This window comes from Myotis nattereri (genome assembly GCF_964212035.1).
Source record: "Myotis nattereri genome assembly, chromosome: 3".
Taxonomy (NCBI): Eukaryota; Metazoa; Chordata; class Mammalia; order Chiroptera; family Vespertilionidae; genus Myotis; species Myotis nattereri.
In genome coordinates this window covers 209,130,562-209,139,440 of record NC_138077.1, presented here as the reverse complement: position 1 = coordinate 209,139,440, position 8,879 = coordinate 209,130,562, and positions in this window count along the sequence as shown.

Genomic DNA, 8,879 nt, shown 5'->3' with positions numbered 1-8,879 from the left:
TAAAACAAAGACTTATATTTTTGATGTTTATTTTGTATATTTAAAGGCCATTTAACAAAGAAAAATCAACCAAAAAAATGAGCTCGCGTGTCACCTCTGACACACGTGTCATAGGGTGTCATAGGTTCGCCGTCACTGGCCTAGACCTTGACCTAAAGGAGGAGGCTTCTATTTCCCAGCCCAACACGGTTCCCTCTCATTAGATGTTTAAAAAAAAAAAGTCATAGAAAGAGAAGAAGCTGGCATCCGAGGCTGTGGCACCCAAATTGCAGCCTCTGACTATTGTTTACGCTATATTTGTCCTGTCTCCAGGCGGCATCCTGGGGGCACAACAGGAGGGGACATGCCAACTGTCCCTCCCAGGAGGAATGCTGCCCTGTTCCACCCTCTAGTGGCCAGAATGGATAGTGCATGTCCCCAGAAGCGATTTTCCCCCCAAAAACTAGAGCAGCGGTTCTCAACCTGTGGGTCGAGACCTCTTTGGCGGTCGAACGACCCTTTCACAGGGGTCGCCTAAGACCATCCTGCATATCAGATATTTACATGATGATTCATAACAGTAGCAACATGACAGTTATGAAGTAGCAACGAAAATAATTTTATGGTTGGGTCACCACCTGAGGAACTGTATTGAAAGGGCCAGAAGGTTGAGAACCACTGAACTAGAGGAAGAATTGGATGATTTGGACCCTGAACAATTTAGCCAGAAGAAGGCGTGAGCTGCTAGAGAGGCCAGGGAGCTGAGGGCCTTTGGGGCTGGTGGCCTCCATTAACCTGGGGTGTTATTTTCCTGGGTCGTCCCACACCCCCAGGATTGCCAAACTGCACAGGAGTTGGGCGAAAGCTCCCCTGGGCAGATGGCCTGCAGCCCTTGCCAGAGGAGGACAGAAACACTGAGACTTTACAAGGATTTTTATGGCCCCTGCACAGGGCTGCTTTATTTACCTGCAGCATCGACGAGGTCTAAGAAAAACGCAGATGCACCATATAATTTGGAGCTAAGTACATGATGGATGCCCAGAGATTTAAAATTAGCCCGTCCACTTAATACCGGGGCATTATGCTTGCTTTCAAGCGCCTGGGTGTCTGTTAGGGAGGCATCACTCGGGAAGGACTCTTGATACAATAATCGGACTCTATCCTCCCTAGAAATAAAAAAAAAAAAGGGCCCGCGCTGAAGGGAACCAGTTGTCCCCAATGCCCTCCAACTAAACTGGTGGGTAGAGCTGTGTGCTGTCTGTGTGCCATGTCCCACGTGGGGGATAACTTTGTGGTGTGCACAGATGAGGGTGAGGTGTCGGGTGATTTCCAAAAGGCAAATAGGTATTTGCTGTTTTACAGACACATCTCACTTAGCTTTCAAAACCGAGGTTCCCTTCCCGCTCCCACTTCACGGAAGGGTGCACGGTGCGTGGGGTGGGAGCAATGAAGAGGCTTGTCCCTTGGCACCTCGTGCAAGTTCATGATCAGAAAAGAGACGGAACAAATGTGCATTAAAAGCTAGCATCTGAGGGAATGCTGATCCTTATGCTCTGTATGTGCGTTATTTCATTTCAATTTTACGGCAACATTACAAAGTACTTATTATTACCTCCATTCACTGAATAAGGGGTGAGGCTTCGAGTAGTTAAATGATTGCCCGTGATCAAGCAGGAGGAAGTAATTGTCGAGCCCGAATTCAAACCCTGGCTTGCCTGACAGGTGCTCCAGCACCCTGCTCCATCAGAGAGTGCCCCATGTTACACCTCAGACCCTACCATTTGTTGGAATTGTGGGGAGCCGATCAATAACAGCCTTTAACCCCATTGGAGAAATAGACTGCACTAGTTATCTGTTGCCGTGTAACCAGTTCCCCAAATTAGCAGCATTTCAAAGCAATAAACCTGTACTGTCCCAGCTTCTGAGGGTCAGGAACCTGGGGGTGGATTAGCGGGGTGATTCTAATGCAGGGTTTCTTATGAGGATGTGGTCCAGAGGTCAGCCCGGGCTGTGGCCAGCTCAAGGCTCAATTGAGGCTGGTGGATTTGCTTCTAAGCTCCCTCACTTGGTGTCGGCAGGAGGCCCCATTTCTTGCCATGTGGGATTTTCCCTAGGGGTGCTCATATATGGCTGCTGGTTTACTCCAGAGTCATTTTGCTAAGGGTCCATCCACTAATGGTCACAGAGACCACCCGGATACAATACGGCACTGGACCAGGCATGAATGCCAGGAGGTAAGGATTCCTGGGCGCCACTTTGGAGGCTGCCTATGGCCTTCACACTGTAAGAGCTGCATCAAAGGATAAGCGACATGGCATAAGACATTTGGCCACGGGGGACTTTTTAATTCTTCATCCCTGAAATAGACACACATAGCACCTGGTCACAGGGGCTGGGGGACCACAGCTCCACACCAGGTCAGGCAGGCTTAACACAGGGAGTTGCTGAGCATAAGACATTCTGCAAAGAGAATGGGCTGAGCTGGGCAGACTCAGCAACATCTCCCAACTGGCCAACCACAGTCATTTCTCCCCCCACCTCAACCCCCCAGGAAGTCGGGGGTGCTCCTCTAATAGGCTCGCTTTCATATGAACACATGGCCGCAGAATGCATTTCTCACCAACACCTCCCCTGGTTCAGTCAACTCTCTGATCCATCCCTGCCTGTTACACCTGGTGGAGGTTTTATGAGACTCTACAGGCAAGCGATGTTTCTCATTGACGTGGGTGTCCCAGAACCTAATGGTGCGTGGCATGTGCCAGGATCGTCACCACCACCATCATCACCCATCATTGAGTACTAGCGTGCAGTGTGCTAATTCCTTCACAGGAATGCTCTCATTCCATCACCATGACCCTCTTCAGCAGGTTCCGTTACTATCTCCATGCAATGGAGAAGGCAAGTCAGCCTCAGAGACATTAATGTGCCCAGTCACACAGGTAGCAGGTGGCGGAGGTAGTGAAGCCAGACTGTCTGACTCCACAGTCTTGCTTTTAAACCCCACGCAAGAGAGGCTGTCCAGTAAATAGTTATTAAAATAGGTAAATTCAAAAATAACCATTGACTTTGAGAGAGGAAAGAAAACCTAAATAGGTAAAGTTGTTGGGCCATAGCAAGTTCTAGGAAAAATCTAATCCCCACAATGCTTTTCCCAGGTCTTAGGAATATACTTAAGGTTGGAAAAAAGGAGTCCCTTCCTCTGAAGGCCCCTCCCACTAGCAAATAAATTGTTTCCAAAAGGCAGAAGCATGGGCCAGGAGGTAGCTTCCTTTTCAGTGTAGAGTTGCTTCTTCTCACCCCCATTCTCTTCGGTAGATGCTGCCCCCCATGGCTAAAGAGGGCTGTCCGTGAGGCCTTAGCGAAGCAATAGTCAGACAGGGGTCAGAGCAGATGGTTTGTTGGCTTCAGGCAGCAGGAAACGGATGGATTCACCCTGCACTTCCTGGGAAACACCAGCCCAGTTTGTTTGTTTACGAGACAAACAAATGAAAGGCTAAGAGACAAGAGGCTTGGGGCCTTAATGCCTCCACTCAAACTGCTGGCCTGCCTGGGAGCAACAGCCCATTAGCTGTCCCCACTGGTGTCTTGCCTAACCCTTAGGCCTACCCTCACCCCCACCCCCCAACCCCAGCTGTGTCCCTCTAGGGACACCAACTCGATTTACTGTCCAAACCCAATCAGCGTTCCACCAACTGCCACGAGAGCACCTGTAAGACACAGGGCAAGGCTAATGGGGAGACACGAGAAGATAAGGACTCGTGGGGAGACATGGAGAGAGACGGGGAGCTGGGTGTGGGTGTTATTTGACCTCAAGGAGTTTGCTTCCATCTTGGGGTGAGTTAGCGGGCAGGGCACAGAATAAAGGGGTTATGACTGAGATGCACTGGCCATAATGCCTTAGTCACTCCGAGGAGGGAGGGAGTACATGGGACTGGGCCGAGCAGAAACCCTTTTGGGGAGAGATGGGAGCTGAGGAATTGGGAAGGTACACTCCAGTGTTTTCCAATCCTCATTCTCACATGATTTTGCAATATTTGGCGATAGTTTATGCTATTGTTTATTTAACATTTTCTTTAAATTGAATCATTTTCATACATAAATGTATTCATCTTTAAAGGAAACTTTATACCACTACAGCAAAAGGAAAGCTATTATCACTCTCCATCATAGAATATACATAAGATAAAAGTGAAAACAAAACAGTGCTGATAAATTCTAGCTAGATACTATTGCTGGTGAAGTCTCTGACTCTTAACAGGTACTCAGAGGTGTTGGAACACTTAATTCAGACTTTCTCCCTGATCTAACCCAAAGATTAAAAATGAACTGAATTCCTCTTTCTGGAGAATGGCAAATCCCTTCCTCTGAAGCCTATCCCCCCGCCAGCCCTCTCCCCAACCCCCCCCCCCCCCTACACACACACACATATTAGGCTACAACTTGATCCTGGGAAGATTACACTAAACCTACTTCTATGACTGCTAGGCTTTGATGAAAATAAGGGCAACTTCCAAGGTTGGTGGGGGAATGGGAGGGGGCACTAAAATGAGAGCAGAACGGGAATAGCCAGCAAATGTGACAGCAGGAGATGGCGTGAGGACCAGCCCTGAGAGCAGGACACTAAGCCTTGAGCTCTCCACAAGATGGGAAAACTAATCTTGAGGCTCCTGCCATAAGCCCTGCTTCTCTAAACGGAGCTCAAGTGTGCCCAGTGTGGTTACAGCCTCTGGCTCTTGAGAAAAGCAAATATAAATCCTCCCTGGAAAAAAAGGCATCGCCAGTTTAGGATCCCTACAGAGTACGTTCAACCCAATATAAGTTCCCAATTTTAAAAATTACCAAATCCACCCCTGGCTGGTTTGGCTCAATGGGTAGAGCGTCAGCCTGCGGGACTGAAGAGTCCCCGGTTCGATTCCAGTCAAGGGCACATGCCTGGGTTGTGGGCTCAATCCTCAGTAGGGGGCCTATAGGAGGCAACCAATCGGTGATTCTCTCGTCATTGATGTTTCTATCTCTCTCTCCCTCTTCCTTCCTCTCTAAGTAAGTAAAAATATATTTTGAAAAAATTACCAAACTCTCAAGGAAACAAGCTTCACTGAGTGAGATCAGCAGAATGAACAAGGTGTAGACTTAGAATGATATGAATTTCTGATATTGGGTGTAATCTAAAAATACAAGAGTAGTTAAAATGAGCAAACTGTATAAGCAATTGTTACCTTACCAAATTAAAGAATAGAATCATATGATCATTGTAATCGATGCACAAAAATCATTACTTAAAACTCTCAGCAAATGAGGAATAAAAAGGAATTGCCTATAGCAAGCATCATTGTAAATAGAGACACATTAGAAGCATTCCTTTTAAAATCAAGAACCAGATAAGGAGGCCCACTGTCTCTGTTTCCATTTAACAATATACTAGAGATATTAGCCAGGGCAATAAGACAAGAAAAAGAAATATGAGCTTAAGGATTAGAAAACAAAAGTTCCAGTATTTCTAGAAACCTTAATTATCTGCAAAGAGGTAGCCCAAAAGATTTTTAGACCTAATTATTAGAATTAATAAAAGAGTTTAGCAAAGTGGTAGAAAATGAGATCAATATGTGAAAATCAATTGTCTCTTTATACATAAGCAACAAATGAAAATATTAATTCTTTTAAAAGATGTTATTTACAATAGCAACAAAATAGAAGATACCTAGGAATAAATAAAACAAAAGATAAAGAAGAAGTTGATAGAGAAACGTTTTAAATGTTTTTAAAGACATTTTTAGAACTCTAAATAAATAGTGAGTTATGGTTAGACATACACAATATGACTATATCCAGTGTCTCCAAATTGATCTATGGAGTTGATGTAATCTCAATCATAATCCCAACAGGTTTGTTTGTTTGAGAAATTTGAGAAGTTGATTCCAAAATGTATATGAAAAATGGGCAATGAGCTTAAAGTAGTATAGAGCCTTCCTCAACTAAATTACTCCTTTGAATCACAGAGTACAGAATATTATTTTAGTGACTATTTTTATAGTCCTCCCAAAGATGGTAATGACTATACCATCTTAGAGGCCTGGGAGAGAAGTAATTCTTTACACAGAACAAATAGTTTAGGCTCCTGCATTGAGTGTCTGCCTCCTGGTGGTAAGTGCGTGCCATAGCTATCAGTCAACCAGTTAAACAGTAGGCCAGTTGCTTAGGCTTTTGTATCTATAGAAATAGATATCTATAGTTATAAAAGCCTAAGCAACTGTCCTATCATCCGAGCTGCGGTGACTTGGCAGCTGTGGTTCTCGGGTGACGCACCTGAGAGGAGGGGGCCCGATTCTGGGGTGCATCACCCAAGAACTGCCCTCTTGCAATCCGGGACCCCTCAGGGGATGTTGGAGTTGGTTTTGGCCTGATCCCAGCAGGCCAGGCTGAGGGACCCACTGATGCACGAATCCATGCATGGGGCCTCTAGTATAAAGATAATAATTAAAATATTGCTTAGGGGGTATACATATGTGATAAATTTCTTTTTTATTTCAAATATTTTATTTTATTTTTAAATTTTTACTTATTTTATTTTCTCCATCACCATTTATTCCCTCTATGCCCTCTTCCACCCCCATCCTTTAAAACTTACACTTATTTTATATATTTTTGGCATGTGTTGATTATTAAATAAGCTTTTATAAAGGAGAATTTTATATATATATATAATTAATTTCAGAGAGGAAGGGAGAAGAAGAGAGAGATGGAAACCTCAATGATGAGAGAGAATCATTGATGGGCTGCCTCCTGCACTCCCCACTCTAGGGATTGAGCCGGTAATTCGGACATGTGCCCTGGGGATTGAGCCCATAACTGTGACCTCCTGGTTCATAGGTCAACACTTAGGCACTGAACCACACTGGCTGGGCTACAAAGGAGAATTTAAAAGAGAATAACTATCTTACTATGCGATTCATTATTATTTAATGTAACGGAAAACACTTTTAGCAGAAACCAGGACTTAAACATGTCTTTGGGGTGGTGAAGATGGAGGTGAAGCTTTCTTCATTTTTTATAGATGGCCTCACTTTGATCCAGATCCTGGGTATTAGAGAACCTTGCTCTGATTATCGCTAACTCAATCGCTTCTGGTTTAGAACAGTTCCCTGACAATCCATTCTCTTTTTGAGAAATGCTCAGAATCCCCGGATTTCTCTCCCTGAGGTGCCTGGGTGCAGGGGAAGTTTCAGGCCCCCTGGGGGCAGTGGTGGGAGGCTGGGTTCTTACACAAGCTCTGACTGCTCGGGCTTTGCCCCGGGGCGTCCTGCGTGCCTTTGGGCCCTGGCCTGTTTCTGCTGAGTCGCTGGTGATGTTCAGGTCCTGCCTGAGCCTAAGCCTCGAGCTGACATCCACTGCTGCTGCAGGTCCGCAGCTCTGCTCTCTGCTCTGGTCCGAGGCCACTGCGCTCTGAGCCCCCGCCCCCCACCCCCACCCCCCCACCCCCCCTCCACTGCCCTGAACGCTAGGGTCAGGCCCCCTGGCCCTGTTAGCATCTCCATTTCCCCCAGGCGGATGCAGGGACTTCTCGCTGTGAGGCCCAGCGGTGCCATCGTTGTCACCGATCTGGAACCCGTCTCTCACCAGGTCACCCTACTTTCTCCTCATCACACTGGATGTTTCTGGAAACAGAACCTCAACCTGCATGCTCACGGGATGTGCCCTCAGCTTGTCAGGAGTTTCTGACCTTGGACAGAGCCCCAAGGGACGCAGGTGGCATGTGCTCCCCCCTGGTCCTCCCTTCTGGATGTCTTTACTCTTTCCTCTCACCTCAGAACACCCATCCCCATGCCCCCCATCTCCGCTCTCTGAGAAGGCAGCAGCCCAGCAGGCAGCTGGACCCGGAGCCGAGCTTCAGCCCGATTTCTGCCGGGAGACACCGATTTGGCAGTTGTCGGTGCTCAGAAACCATAATTCTGATGAGAGAGGTTTGCCAAAATATATGTCACCGGGTCGTCTGAGCCGTTTCAGTTTCTGGGAGGCACACCCACAGCGTCTTACCCACACTGAGGGCACGACGGCTGATTGCCCTGTGGCTCTCACGGAGGGGCAGTTGGCTGAATTGGTTCGACTCAAAAAACAGTTGGGGAAAGACACCCTTGCCAATGTATTTAAGTAAATTGAGTTTATCTTATCACATAAGGGATAAATACATACATTTCTAAATAAATCCTTGATATTTATTTTCACAAAAAAAAACAAAACCATAGAGCGGTGAGTTCTGCTCATGAAATGAATGGGAAATCTCTTCCATGAAACCTAATTTTCAAGCCAGTACACTGTATTAAATCAGCCAGCCAACCCAACTTTCCTGCTGTCAAGACTGCTTTTATTTAGATTCAGGATGATGTATGATTATACACCTTCTTGAGAATTTGGATTCTTCCCACTTCTCTAGGGAATATAGTCAATAATCTACACTAATAAAAGAGAAACATGGTAATTGGCGTACGACCGCTACCCTTTTCATTGGCTAATCAGCAAGATAAGCAAATTAAGTGTCAGCCAAGATGGCGGCCGGCAGCCAGGCAGCTTGAAACTAACATGAGGCTTGGTTGCTTCAGTGACGGAGGACTCCAACGTTCCCCACCTGCGGCTGCAGGCCTCTGAGCGGGCAGTTTAAGAAACATTGTAACAAATACCGCCGGACTTCAGCCAGCAGATTCGCAACATTGTAAGCAAAGGCCAGAAACCTACTTTCAGCCGTGAGGAGGCCTAAGAGCTGGAGCCAAGCCTCAAGCTAAAGCTGGCCCAGAATAAAAAAAAAAAAAAGAAAGAAAAAAAGGAGCAGTTGGGAGCTTCAGTCACCCACAGCCTGAAAACAGCCCTCAGCCCCTCACCCAGACTGGCCAGGCACCCCAGTGGGGAAC